The sequence below is a fragment of the Dama dama genome, chromosome 32 (genome assembly GCF_033118175.1).
Source record: "Dama dama isolate Ldn47 chromosome 32, ASM3311817v1, whole genome shotgun sequence".
Lineage (NCBI taxonomy): Eukaryota > Metazoa > Chordata > Mammalia > Artiodactyla > Cervidae > Dama > Dama dama.
This window is the reverse complement of record NC_083712.1, coordinates 36,677,328-36,691,530: the sequence shown is the minus strand read 5'-3', so window position 1 is coordinate 36,691,530 and position 14,203 is coordinate 36,677,328. Positions and strand designations below refer to the sequence as shown.

At 39.9% G+C, this 14,203-nt stretch overlaps 1 protein-coding gene across 2 annotated transcripts in view; it reads right to left on the bottom strand.

Moving 5' to 3' along the window:
* The window catches only part of UNC5D (unc-5 netrin receptor D), a 615,641-nt gene that overhangs the window by 407,257 nt on the left and 194,181 nt on the right, over window positions 1-14,203 (bottom strand). The gene's annotated exons all lie outside the window — the stretch shown is intronic.

The following is a 14,203-nucleotide window of genomic DNA, read 5'->3' as shown; positions in this document are numbered from 1 at the left end:
GGAGGCTAGTGGGCGAAGCTAACCCTGAAAGTCACTGCTAAAGTCACCTGCAAAGCTTCATTAACAGGTTTACCAAGTCAAAACCTCTATGAATGGAGCCTAGGAAAGCTTATTTTGTAAAAAGCTTTATGGTTTTTTACAGCTTTATAGATTTTACAGCTCATGCAAGAATCACAGGTTTTCTATCTCATTCCTAGACAGATACCCTGTATCCGCTGGGTCCAATATGGTAACCACATGACTTACTGAGCCCTGGAAAGATGGTTAATACAAATTGAGATTTGTTAAAAATGGAATGAAAAAACATAAACAAATATTAAATCTAAGTTAGAATTTCACTGTATTGCTTTGGCAATTTCGAACTAGGTTTCAAATTACGTAAAAAAGAATTAGAAAGAAAAATTCCTACTCTGTAACAGAACTGTGTCTATGAAAAATGTATGTGTGATCAAAAAAAATAGCTGGAAATCCAAAATGGTATTTTAATAGATAACCAAAGCAATTTCTGAACACTGAAACATAGTACAGAAGTCTAGTACTTGATAAAAAAATGCCCAGGAAAACTGATTCATGAAAAGATAATACAATTTCTGCAGAAAAAAATTTAAAATTTAAATTACATGTAGTAGAGAATTAAATACGTATACAAGTAACAATTTCTACTGTTAAAAAAAAAATTGAAATTTGTTGCACATGTAAAAGACACACAAGAGTCCCCAAACTTAGTACTAAAGTGATCCTAAAAGATTGATTACATGTTGAAGTGATAATATTTTGGATATTTCCTGTTAAATAAAATATATCATTAAAATGACTTTCCCTTATTCCTTTTTTTAATGTGGTAAATTAAAAATTACATATTGGCCCTGGTACTGTATTAATTACCTCATTATATAGGCACTGTATTAATTATTTCTTACATTCCTATACACTTACACATTTTCAAAGTGTATCCTTTGTCACTGACTATCTCACTTGGCTCATTATCCGTAGAAAAGCACAACAGAAAGAAATCACTCAAGCTCACTCAGAACTCCTACCTTCTTTATTAACTTCTTTCAGTTTATAAACCCCTTACTGCTATTTTATGTCTTAACTGACTGCAGCTTCTTTGAGCTCTTTAGTTTCAATTAAAGCCAAGAGTAGTCACCCTGCATGCTTCTGTGGAAAAGAGCCTACCTAGATTTCCATCTTTCAGGAGACATTTGCCAATGGCTTTATCTCCAAAACATGACACCTATTAAAAATTTGTCATAATCACAAAGTGGGTGATCAATCGTTACTTGCCGAAATTGAGGTTAGCGCAAGTAATTGTCACCTTCTTATGTATCGTACCCCATCAATGACAATCTGAGTCAATTTCTAAGCCCATGGGTCTATTAATCCACAGAAGGAAAGAAATATGTTTTCTTTCTAATGGGAATAAAGTTAGTTTTATCAGGAAAGAAGACCTTTGCTCATGTGTAAGAGTTGATCCCTATTATCAAGAGTAGGAGTAGCTGACAGGAAGAGAGAGGATATTTCAGAGAGGAGAAATGTCCAGAGGGAGGGTCTGGAGGATGGCACCTAGAGAGCAAGACCTGGCCAGCCTGGCTCCCGTGAACGTACCTAAAGACACACGAGCAGTGACAATGGTTCATGTGTGTGTGAGCGGAGGGGTTCAGAACAATCTGAGGAGGCGCCCTGCTCAGGACAATCACCCACTATGTTCTTGCACCACCAACGGAACTATAAGCACAGTTCCCCACGTAGATGGAATTACCTCCTGCCACAAAAGGGACTAGGCCACCAACCCACTGGCTAAGTCACATTGCAGCTGCTTCCCAGAAGCAAAATATCATTTGCACTTGATGGAGGTCATCTTTGTTTTTTAACTGCAGTGCTCAGCATGTAGGATCTTAGTTCCCCATGCCCCTTGCAGTGGAAGCACAGAGTCTTAACTACTGGACTGCCAGGGAAGTCCTGGAGGTCAGTAGTGAAAGAAAGGTGACAAGACCCAGATGCCAGCACCAGCATTTAAGTAGTAACCATATAATCCAAAGCAAGCCACAAAAACATAAGACCTTTGTGTCCACCATGTGGGGTATTTCTTTGAGAGCCTGTAGTAAGACATCTGTGCTCTTTGCCACTTGAATTTCCTAGGACATGCATGAGCATGGTCACTGGAGATGGTTGAGTAAATCATTACTTCTCAGTCCCAGTTTCTAAATGTCAAAAGACAGAAAATGCAGTGTACCTCTGGTGGTTGTTATGAAATTTACATGGGGTCATTTGTATAAAGCGCTTAAAGGTAAGGTACATGTTAGTCGTTCAGTTGAGTCCAACTCTTTGTGACCCTGTGGACTGTAGCCCCCCAGGCTTCTCTGTCCATGGGATTTCCCAAGTAAGAATACTGGAGTGGGTTGCCATTTCCTTCAATTTTCTGACCCAGGGATTGAACCCAGGTCTCTTGCATTGCAGGCAGATTCTTTACCATCTGAGCCAGCAGGAAAGGGTACTCAATAAATTTATTGACAGGGCTTGTCTTCCAATTATTATTATTCCAAGTGACATCAAGCCACATCCAAATTTACAGGCACACAAAACTGGAAGTGGTTTTAGTTAAACATGAACAAATAATTTTCTGTGTACCTATATACTGATATTTAAAGGCAACAGAAGAGCAACATTCATGGGGACATGTCATCATGTTTCACTGTGTACTATGGAGGGGATTCATCCATTGATGAGTGCTGGGGTCCAATGAATGGTCTCCCACGAAGCATGGCAACTAAGTTTCTAGAACATCACTGCCAAAAGATGATTCTTCAGAGAAGAGTCAGACCCCCTCTCACATCAGAAACGATTCAAACACCCTCTGCTCAGCAAGACAAAGAGTAACTGAGAGAATGATCTCCCAACACAACCCAGTCCTGAGTTCTTTCTAAGCAAGACGCAGTGTGACACATATCTATGGGATATTCTTCTGTCTTACAGTTTCCATAGAGTTCCATCAGCAGCCCAACGGAAGCTGTCGCCTTGAGCCATTCACTTTCAAAAAAGGGGCGGCAATGAGGTCTGTTATAACTGACGGAGACATGGAAAGCATAAGGGGTGGGTGCCTCTACACTTAAAACAACTCCAACAATCTCAGTCAACTACACACAAATAACCTCGGCAGAGGTAAACAGAGCCAGAAAGTCAGTGTTGAACAAGTCTTCTATTAGTGGACATGAAGAAGGCAGAAGGTACATTACCCTATTAAAAGTCTGATTTTTATCTTGTGTCTTTTATGGGTCATCATGGAAAATGTCTTTCAGAAAGGCCCACTGCAGAGTATGTGGAGATGTGTGTGTGTATACATATATACATGCGTGTATATAAATGCTGAGTTAAAAGGTTTTTTTCACCATTTAAAAGCTAAATGACAATATACAGAAAAGTTTAGATTACTCAAAAGCAATCTACAACTGGATGGTGGAATTATTTGGATACACACATGTATGTATATATGTATATCTGATAAACACATATTTTTGGCTGTAAAAATACATGCTTATAAGAAAAATCCAATCAATATTGAAGCATATAAATTACACTGCTTTGCACACAACACTGCTGCCAAATAAATGGATAAATGACAACAAATTCCCACTGTGAAAACATAATTTAAAAGTCTCTAAAAACAAGAGCTGTACTTGTTCCGCAAATCACTGCAGTGGAGATCTGATGTATATTTGTCACCAAAGTGTTCAGTTCAGTTGCTCAGTTGAGTCCAACTCTTTGCGACCCCATGGACTGCAGCACGCCAGGTCTCCCTGTCCATCACCAACTCCCGGAGTTTACTCAAACTCATGTCCATTGAGTCGGTGATGCCATCCAACCATCTCATCCTCTGTCATCCCCTTCTCCTTCTGCCTTTGATCTTTCCCAGCATCAGTGTCTTTTCTAGTGAGTCAGTCCTTCACATCAGGTGGCCAAAATATTAGAGTTTCAACTTCAGCATCAGTCCTTCCAATGAATATTCAGGACTGATTTCCTTTAGGATGGACTGGGTGGATCTCCTTGCAGTCCAAGGGACTCTCAAGAGTCTTCTCCAACACCACAGTTCAAAAGCATCAATTCTTCGGCGCTCAGCTTTCTTTATACCAAAGTGTAAAGACACCAAAGTGTCTCCCTTCCTAAATCCTGTGTATCCCCCAATACTAGTAATTATCTTCTCCCCTTCCCAGTCAATAGGTGAGGTCTTGAGGTCAATGCCACAGCCAACTCTCAGGGCAAGGCTAACAGAGCTGGGAGAAGTCTTCTATCCTGGTACAGAGCAAAGGAGGACACCGCATTTCAGCCTGTGCCACTTCAAATGTACACAGAAGCCACGCTCGGTCCCCAAACGCCACAGCTCTCTCACCTACCCTTACCGTATTTTTGAGAGAATAAAACATTGACGCATACTCCGATTAATGTCATAACTTTTCCTGAAAACAAATTCTACTGAAGAAGAAAGGGGGATGGTGGATAAAGTAGCCCTTTGTGGCAAACAGTCCTTAGACGGGGGTTGGCGGGTAGGAAAAGGGAACACTGTGTGCCTTCACAATGTAGCCCAGATCCAACCTTGCAAAGAAAGACAGCAGAGACCAGGCTCTAACTTAAGTCAGTCTCAAGGTAATTCCAGAACAAAGGAGTCACACATTATTTCTGACCTGTATCCTACTTGACTTGTCGGACACTTTATAGAATGCTGATTTCTATAGCTCTCCCAGGTCTACACTTTCAATACTAAGGCATGAGAGAAATACACACTCCCTTCCAACGTACTGAAATAGCAGCCTCTCCAGAAAAAACTCCTCATATTAATGGATCTTTTTAATAGGACATCAGTTTTACTTTTCCACTCGCTTATACCCTAAACTGTAGGCTATTAGGGGAGGAAGTGGAAAACAGTAAGCATCTCCTTCCTGCTTCCTAAGGGGGATCTGATATCCTCACAAATACATGTGGTCATCTATTCTTGAGTTGTAGCTTCTCAGACTCCAGACTAATTGTATTCAAATGGATGGAGCTAACAGACATTTCATCCTGGGTTCCGTTTTCACATCGTACTTTGAGACATACATGAGGCAACGGGCACAGCACCTCGTGGGCGGCTACCTTTATGAACAGCCAGAAAAGCATCAGTACAGGGGAAAGAAACAATAAGAGAAGATGCTGTGTCAGTAGATTCTGAGGAGGAGTTTCCTAGGAGGTCAGATCTTGTTCTTCAATCTCCAATCAAGAGGGTGTGTGTGAGTTACTTATCAGGTTCGTGAAAGCTATTAAATTAAATAAGTATTTATAAAACCTGCACAGCTTCTACAAGGTTCTTTAATTTCAAATTCTTTCCTTATGAAACAAAAAAAGGAGGGGTAAGGAAAAACACAGTTACTGAAATGATCCTTCATTACCTGGCCACAGAGATGCAAGAGATTCCTCCCTGCAGGAAGTCCGATCAGCTGTTTAATTGGCCTGACTTGTGATGCTGGAGAATTCTGGCTACACAGAAACTCACACGTGATTCATATCACCCTCGCTGTAAGACAGTGACGTCGCTTAAGTGCAGCAGTTTAAAACTAGGTGCTAATGAGCCAGTTTGTTGTGATACTCTTGGGTGTATTTTGGGAACCATGCAGAGCTGTGAATTCTTCTACTAACAAGTGATTCTTGAAGATTTCTGGCGGCTTCTGCCACTGCACCCAAACAGTGGGTTCACGTTTTCAAAGTCCCAACGCCTAGCAGAAGTCAGTGACCATCCACCATCCTGTGGGCTTTCAGGCTACGTCCACATGAAACCAAATATGAAAATATTAACACCTGTACACCTTCATCCTTCCAAACACCTTGACTCAACCATGAAAATTCTAGCAATGTGTATTCTTAAACATAATGTTTAAGACATTGTAGAGACAGAGGGAAGACAAATATTTCAGAGTCTGCTGGTGAAAATAGGCTTATTTAACATGTTAGATTTGGTTTGCTTTAATTTTTATTATAGTTGATTTACAATGTTGTGTTAGTTTCAGGTACACAAAAAAGTGATTTAATTATACATATACATATATCCACTCTTTTTTAGATTATTTTCCCATATAGGTCATTAAAGAGTATTGAGTCAAGTTGCCAATGCCATCCAGATGGTTCTTATTAGCTCTCTATTTTATATGTGCATGCTAAGTCACTTCGAGGTGTCCGAATCTTTGTGACCCCATGAACTGTAGCCCACCAGGCTCCTCTGTCCATGGGATTTCCCAGGCAAGAATACCAGAGTGGATTGCCATTTCCTTCTCCAGGGGATCTTCCCAACCCAAGGACCGAACCCACGTTTCCTACACTGGCAGGCAGGTTTATCACTGACACTACCTGGGAAGCCCATTTTATATGAGGTCATGAGTATATGTCAATCTTAGTCTCCCAATTTAGCTCACCCCCTGCCTTACCCCCTGCCAACCATAAGTTTGTCCTCTACATATACCATGGTTGTCTTATATAGAAACTGGTACTATTGATGAGATATGGCATAGCAATGGGAGACGGCTTTTGTTCCTATGAATTCCCACCTTTTCTTGATTTTCTTTTTTGGTTTGTTTATTTGTTGGCATCACAATCAGGAATCCTGCCCAGACTGTGAATGGCATTCTATCATATACTGTGAAGACAGGAGATAAAAAGCTTTTAGCATTTGCTCAATTCAGCAGAGGTACTTCTGTGTTCAGCCAGCCTGTAATGGGGGTCTACAGCATGTGGAAAAGCCGGTCGGCAATAAAGGACTTAAAATCATCATTAATATCTATTGAAATGAACAATATGCCCCAAATGCCACTACATGTCAAGTATGAAGCCAGCTTCTGGCACCTGCAGATGGGACAAAAATGAAACGAAATTCTGGCAGCAACTCTCCAGCCCTGGAAGGGAACAGGTTGAATTTCCGATAACAACTGCTCCCCAGAGGCTGCGAGATAGCTGTTGGAAAACTAAGGGGGGCATGGGTGACTACAATAAACCACTGAGATTAGTTCTGAACACTGCTGATGTGAGCCCTGGGCAGTGAGCAGCAAAAAGAACAGGACAGGCTTGTTTTTAATTAAATAGAAATAATATATAACACCAATTAGCTTTAAAGCGGTTTGATTCCCAACTCTGTTTTCAAAACTCGACACTCTCAGCAGCAGGCTTAGGGTCTGGAAAAAGGAGAGCTCCGGGCTTTCCAGAAGAAACGAATGCACTCACCTGATTAAAACTACCTCACCTAGTGCCGTTCACTGGAGCTGGAAATGAGCACAGTTAGAACCCAGACATCAGAGTCAAAAGTCTCATACAGTGTGACACAAATATGCTGCCTTGGACACCCTCACATCTGTGGATCTGAGATAATGACTCTTTTGTTGGGTGACTTAGAAATACGAAAGCAGAAATATAAGCATGCCTGGGGTATCTCTCTGGCAATCACTTTTAAAATAAAGAGACAGTTTCCATTTCAACAGGGAAATTTAATAACTGAGAGGTGAACACATGTCATAATAAATAAGCAGATGAAAAGACATTAGCATGTTTAAAAGAGAAAATTTATTTGTGTAACACTTAGACTTATGTCATTAAAAAAAAATCATATATGTTTGACCTATTACTTCAAGCAAAATAAGAAGGAGTGCTATACTGGCTGATCCATTTCATGTTATATTGCTTTTCTGCACACTTTTTTTTTTCCCCAAATGGCTCTATTGGAGAAAATAAATCATTTGTACAGCCCACTCCTCAGCCACATCAATCCTACTTAAAATGTATATCCAAACCTAATACAAGTACCTGAATTCATCTTGCCCCACTGAATAAAAATCACCCAGCACATCTTCCCTCAGCAGAGTTCTGGGTATTATCCCACATTCAGTTCCTTTTAAATAATTTTCAAATGAGCAAGTTCCATCTCAATGATAATCATGGACTTGAAAAACTATATAATTACATACCACATCTTCGGTTGATGGGCACTTAGGCACATCCATATCTTGTGTGTTAGTCATTCAGTTGTGTCCGACTCTTTGTGACCCCATAGACTGTAGCCTACCAGACTCCTCTGCCCATGGGATTCTCCAGGCAAGAATACTGGTGTGGGTAGCCATTCCCTTCTCCAGGGGATCTTCCCGACCCAGGGATCGATCCCAGGTCTCCCACACTGCAGTCAAGTTCTTCATCTTCTGAGTCACCTGGCTATTGCAAATAGTTCTGCTAAGAACATGGGAGTGCATGTATCTTTTCAAAGCAGCATTTTCATTTTTTCCAGATATGCAACCAGGAGTGGAATTGCTGGGTCATATGCTAGTTCTATTTTTAGTTCCTAAAGGTGCTTCCATACTGTTTTCCATAGTGGCTGCACCAATTTGACTCACAGACACAGAAAGCAAACTAGTTACCCAAGGGGAAAAGGAAGTTGGGAGGGAGAAATTAGGGGTATGTGATGAACAGATACAAACAATTATATAAAAAATGGATAAGCAATAAGGATTTACTGTATCACACAGGAATTTATCCCCCTTATCTAAAACAACTTATAACAGAATATAATAGGCAAAAATACTGAATCACGATGTTGTACATCTGAAACTAACACAATACTATAAAGCAATAATACTTTAACAAGTTTTTACAACTCACTTAAAGAAACCTATACAATTATTGTTATAGTAATATATTCATCTGCTGTCTTTCAGAAGAAGCTTGCCTACAACTGAAACAAATCTGAATATGGCATGTCATCGCTTGTAAATCAAGGTCATACACATCTTCTCTCCCAGTTGGAAAAATAACAACAGTTACTTAGGCCTTGATTCTATTATGAGAAAAGAAACATCATACACTCAAATACTTGCTAAAACAACAAAACTAAATACAGTGAGGCCACCTGTGTTTTCTTCATGTATTTATCCTAATTAGAAATTTTGAGGGCTGTCATCAACTTTCTATTTTATGGCTAACTACTGATTTTTTACATTTACATCATCCAGGCCTTTAGAGAGCTACTTGCTTATGAAAGACTTATTTTAAAAATGCCAGATTCAAGTTTGCTCTTAATTAGTCATTTTTAAGTCAAAAAACTCAGAGACAATAGGAAACTAATTTTTTTGGGGGGCAGGAGGGGGCTGAGTTACCTGTTTCCTTTTTAATCTTACTCTCTATATTTCCTTTCTGTGCCTAAAATCTGCTCTTCTTTTTCTGATTGAGTGATTAATCTAACAATGTGGGCAGCACTTACAATCCCTAGAGCAAGTCAGTCTTCCTATAGTTATGCCTAACCCTTTCGGGTATCCTGGAATCTTGCATCCGATAAGGGTGATACCAACAGCAGTGGCAATAACGAAACTCCACTTTGTTAAGTACTTTACCACTTACAAAATGCATTTCCCAAAGAAATCAAACCCAAATCCTTCAATATAAGCTCAGTTGTCTTCCTATTCCTTTGTCATTCATTTTTTAGATCCATAAAATAATTTTAAATTTGATGTGGCTTACACAGTTGAGGTGAGGAAAGTTGGGGAGTATAAAGGAGAAGCCACCACGGCCTGCATGACTAATGGTGTATGTTCTGAAATACTTAAGGCTGAAATGATATAACTAAAAGCGGACACAAAAATCATAGAAGTAGCAGAAACAATTGATAACTGGAAATTCAAACTAATGACCTGGAAAATTCTCCAATAGCAAGTGAGAGGGTGCTACAGGCACTCTCCAAGATCTGTGGGTAAGAGAAGTATTGATATATAGATGACTCATTGAAAAGGAGTCAGATGGAGAATATTTGAGAAACCAGAGAGTGACTGCTTTGGGAGGTAAAGGAAAACTAAGAGACGAGGGGAGAGGAAAGGGAGGAGGGAGACTTTCTCCTCTCTGTGTCACTGTGAACAGACTGTAAATAATTCATGATGTGCATTTGTTGCTTATTTAATATATAAATAAATACAATTAGAAGGGAAAACAAATCAGATGGACTGCATGGTCAAGGAGGGTTTGGGAATTTACTTCTCAACCCTAACTTCACATCAGAATCACCTACTTATATTGACTCACTTGACTACCCATTTAGAAAAAAAATAAATAAAACAAGATCCTGAAGTCTGTCAGATTGTAAGCCTATACAATTATGTCAAGATCAATTACAGACTTAGAAATAAATTACAAGACTATCACCAGAAAATTTATAATAATTTTTGTAATAATACTGGGAGAAGCAATTTTTTTTCTGAGCAGAGTATCTTGGATAATTTTAATACATTCATCTAACTCCCAAACCTTCCCCTCCCCAAACAAAATTCTGATTTAGTTGGTCTGAGGTAATGTCTAGCCATAAGTTCTTTGAAGAAATTCCCCACAGAAGTTGGATTCACAGTCCTAGTTAAGTTCCATTAAGTGACAGTTTATCAGAGAATATTTTCTAACAAGTGACAAGAGATAGCGAAAAATAATGAGTCTTCCTGTTCAGGGACCAGCTCATATTTCCATGTTCACTACTGAGATTGGAAAAGACATCAAGTTTATTGTGATCTGAAAAACTGACACTTAAACAGTTGGAGGGGACTTCCCAGGTGGTCCAGTGGTTAAGCCTATGCACTTTCACTGCAGGAGGCATCGGTTCAATTCCTGGCCCAGGAACTAAGATACCACATGCTGCTCTGCATGGCTGGGGTGGGGATTGGGGGTTGGAGGAAAATCTGGAATAAATGAAACCACCAGTGTGATGGACAAGAGAATTTCTTCACAGGTGAGAGTCTGCACATTTCCATACAGGTCAGAGCTTTCATAGACATAGGACAAACAATACAATTTATAATTTTTCAAGAAGCTCAACTTCCTTTGCAATATGGTCATTTTAAAGCTTTTGTTCTTAACTATCCCTTCTTAAAAAAGAAATCTGAATAACAGTAAATCATAGTGTTTGTTTTCATTCCAAACTTTTAGGGTGGTGAATAAGGAACTGGAAGACTTCCATTAGGCTAACAACAAGGCTAGAAGATTTTTTTTAAAATAAGACAAATGAAGACTGTAACAAAATTATATTAATAATAATATCAATGGTAGAAAGACTACATTTTGATAATATATGCAGATAAGATATCATGTGTTATAGCTACATTCCAACAAAGGCATCACCATAAATTCTAAACTTTAATGACAACCAAAGTCTTGTGCTAAGACATGGAAGGGGTTCAGAATAAGCTTCCCCCAAATGTGCCACTCTAGCATGTGGATTATTCTGCCTACAAGACAGTTATGGCCCCAAAGTCTCAGGAAGAGCTTTTGACGGCCTCTTAATGCGCTACAGTCCACGGGGTCACAAAGAGTCAGTCAAGACTGAATGACTAACACTTTCACTTTTAAAAGAGTTTAGACAGGGAGATTGGTCCAGGAAGAGAGCTATCACCAATGATAACTACAAGAGTGTGGGCAAGGTATGGGGTCAGTGCACCTGTTTTTTTTTTTCCTCCCCAAATTTCTCCAAGTCCCACGATCTCTACAGAGCATGGCAAATATCTCCATCTCCATGTGAACTGCCTTCTTCCCCCCTTTAAAGCTCCAAACCCCTGCCCCTCTTCTCCTTAGCTCAGGATGGCATATAAACTTCAACTACCAGATGGCTGTGGATCTCAGACGCTTATGGGGGGGGCCTCATACACATGTAATTAAAGTCGTCTTTCACCCACTAAACTGTCATAAGTCCATTTAATTATTATACTTGCCTAAAGAAGCTAGAACCAGATTATCACAATGGTGTGATCACTCACCTAGAGCCAGACATCGTGGAATGTGAAGTCAAGTGGGCCTTAGGAAGCATCACTACGAACAAAGCTAGTGGAGGTGATGGAATTCCAGTTGAGCTATTTCAAATCCTGAAACAGGATGCTGTGAAAGTGTAGCAATCAATGTGCCAGCACACTTGGAAAACTCAGGAGTGGTCACAGGACTGGAAAAGGTCAGTTTTCGTTCCAATCCCAAACAAAGGCAATGTCAAAGAATGCTCAAACTACCGCACAATTGCATTCATCTCACACGCTGGTAAAGTAATGCTCAAAATTCTCCAAGCCAGGCTTCAACAGTACATGAACTGTTAACTTCCAGATGTTCAAGCTGGATTTAGAAACGGTAGAGGAACCAGAGATCAAATTCCCAACATCCGCTGGATCACCGAAAAAGCAAGAGAGTTCCAGAAAAACATCTATTTCTGCTTTATTGACTATGCCAAAGCCTTTGTGTGGATCACAACAAACCGTGGAAAATTCTGAAAGAGATGGGAATACCAGACCACCTGACTTGCCTCCTGAGAAATCTGTATACAGATCAGGAAGCAACAGTTAGAGCTGGACATGCAACAACAGACAGGTTCCAAATTGGGAAAGGAGTACGTCAAGGCTGTACATTGTTACCCTGATTATTTAACTTATATGCAGAGTACATCATGAGAAATTCTGGGCTGGATGAAGCACAAGCTGGAATCAAGACTATCGGGAGAAATATCAATAACCTCAGATATGCAGATAACACCACCCTTATGGCAGAAAGCAAAGAAGAACTAAAGAGCCTCTTGATGAAAGTGAAAGAGGAGAGTGAAAAAGTTGGCTTAAAGCTCAACATTCAGAAAACGAAGATCATGGCATTTGGTCCCATCACTTCATGGCAAATAGATGGGGAAACAATGGAAACAGTGAGAGACTTTATTATTTTGGGCTCCAAAATCACTGCAGATGGTGACTTCAGCCATGAAATTAAAAGAAACTTGCTCTTTGGAAGAAAAGTTATGACCAACCATGACAGCATATTAAAAAGCAGAGACATTACTTTGCCAACAAAGGTCCATCTAGTCAAAGTTATGGTTTTCCCAGTAGCCGTGTATGGATGTGAGAGTTGGACTACAAAGAAAGCTGAGAACTGAAGAATTGATGCTTTTGAACTGCGGTGTTGGAGAAGACTCTTGAGAGTCCCCTGAACTGCAATGAGATCCAACCAGTCCACCCTAAAGGAAATCAGACCTGAATTGGAAGGACTGATGCTGAAGCTGAAACTCCAATATTTTGGCTATCTGATACGAAGAAATTGTTCATTTGAAAAGACCCTGATGCTGGGAAAGATTGAAGGTGGGAAGAGAAGGGGAAGACAGAAGATGAGATGGTTGGATGGTATCACTGACTCGATTGTTTGAGTAAACTCCAGGAGTTGGTGATGGATGGGGAGGCCTGATGTGCTGCAGTCCATGGAGTCGCAAAGAGTCAGACACAACTGAGCAGCTGAACTGAACTCAAAGAAGCTAGAAAGATAGAAGAAAAGCATCTCCTCTTCTATAACATTTAATGTAAATATTCAAGAGATCACAAGGAAGACATAAGGCTCAATGTCCACCACTGAGTGACTTAAAAACATAATTTTATCAGAGGTTCTTGGATCTCTTTTGGATTTCTGTGATATCTTTACTGCAGATCTTCCAGTAAGATTAATATAAAAGAAATGGAGGGAAATTGAGCTTGTAGAGTAAGTTAATGCCACAACAAGTGGGTCTCAACCTTAATGGTGCTTTAAAACCAGCTGGGGAGCTTTACAAATGACATACTCATAGCTGGGTCTGAACACAATCAAGAATCTGAGGACCCGTGACGTTATAGGACACAGGTAATTCTTAAAACTCCTGAAATGAGCCTAATGCGCAGCCAGCATTAGGACCCACTGATGTAACATCTATGCTCTATGAAATTCAATGCTATAATGTTCTACTAGGAAGAAAAACTCTTCTGCTACTGATTTAAGAGATGGATTAAAGTAGTTCCACGTTTTCTGATTTATTAGGCCAGGCTCACAACTTTCACATAGCATTAGAAAAGACCTCAGCCATTCTCTTGAGTTGAATGGATGATCCGAGGAACTCTAGATATTTTAGGCTTGGAGCATGATTACAAGTTCCCTGGGCAGAGAGACCCTTTCATCAGGATCAAATTGTCTCCTTTTACATTTTGTCATGTGACTTAGTTGATGGCAGAAAGCCAAAGGATAACCATCATCATCACCATTATCATCACCACCACCACCAACCACCAGCCCATTTAATGCCTGTCATCGGGACAGTGCCAGTTGCTATCTTTACACTTAAAATGATGTTGTAAAAAGCTCTAGGTAGCACCAGGCTTCTGACTATATTCTTAATGAGTTTCAGAAGGAA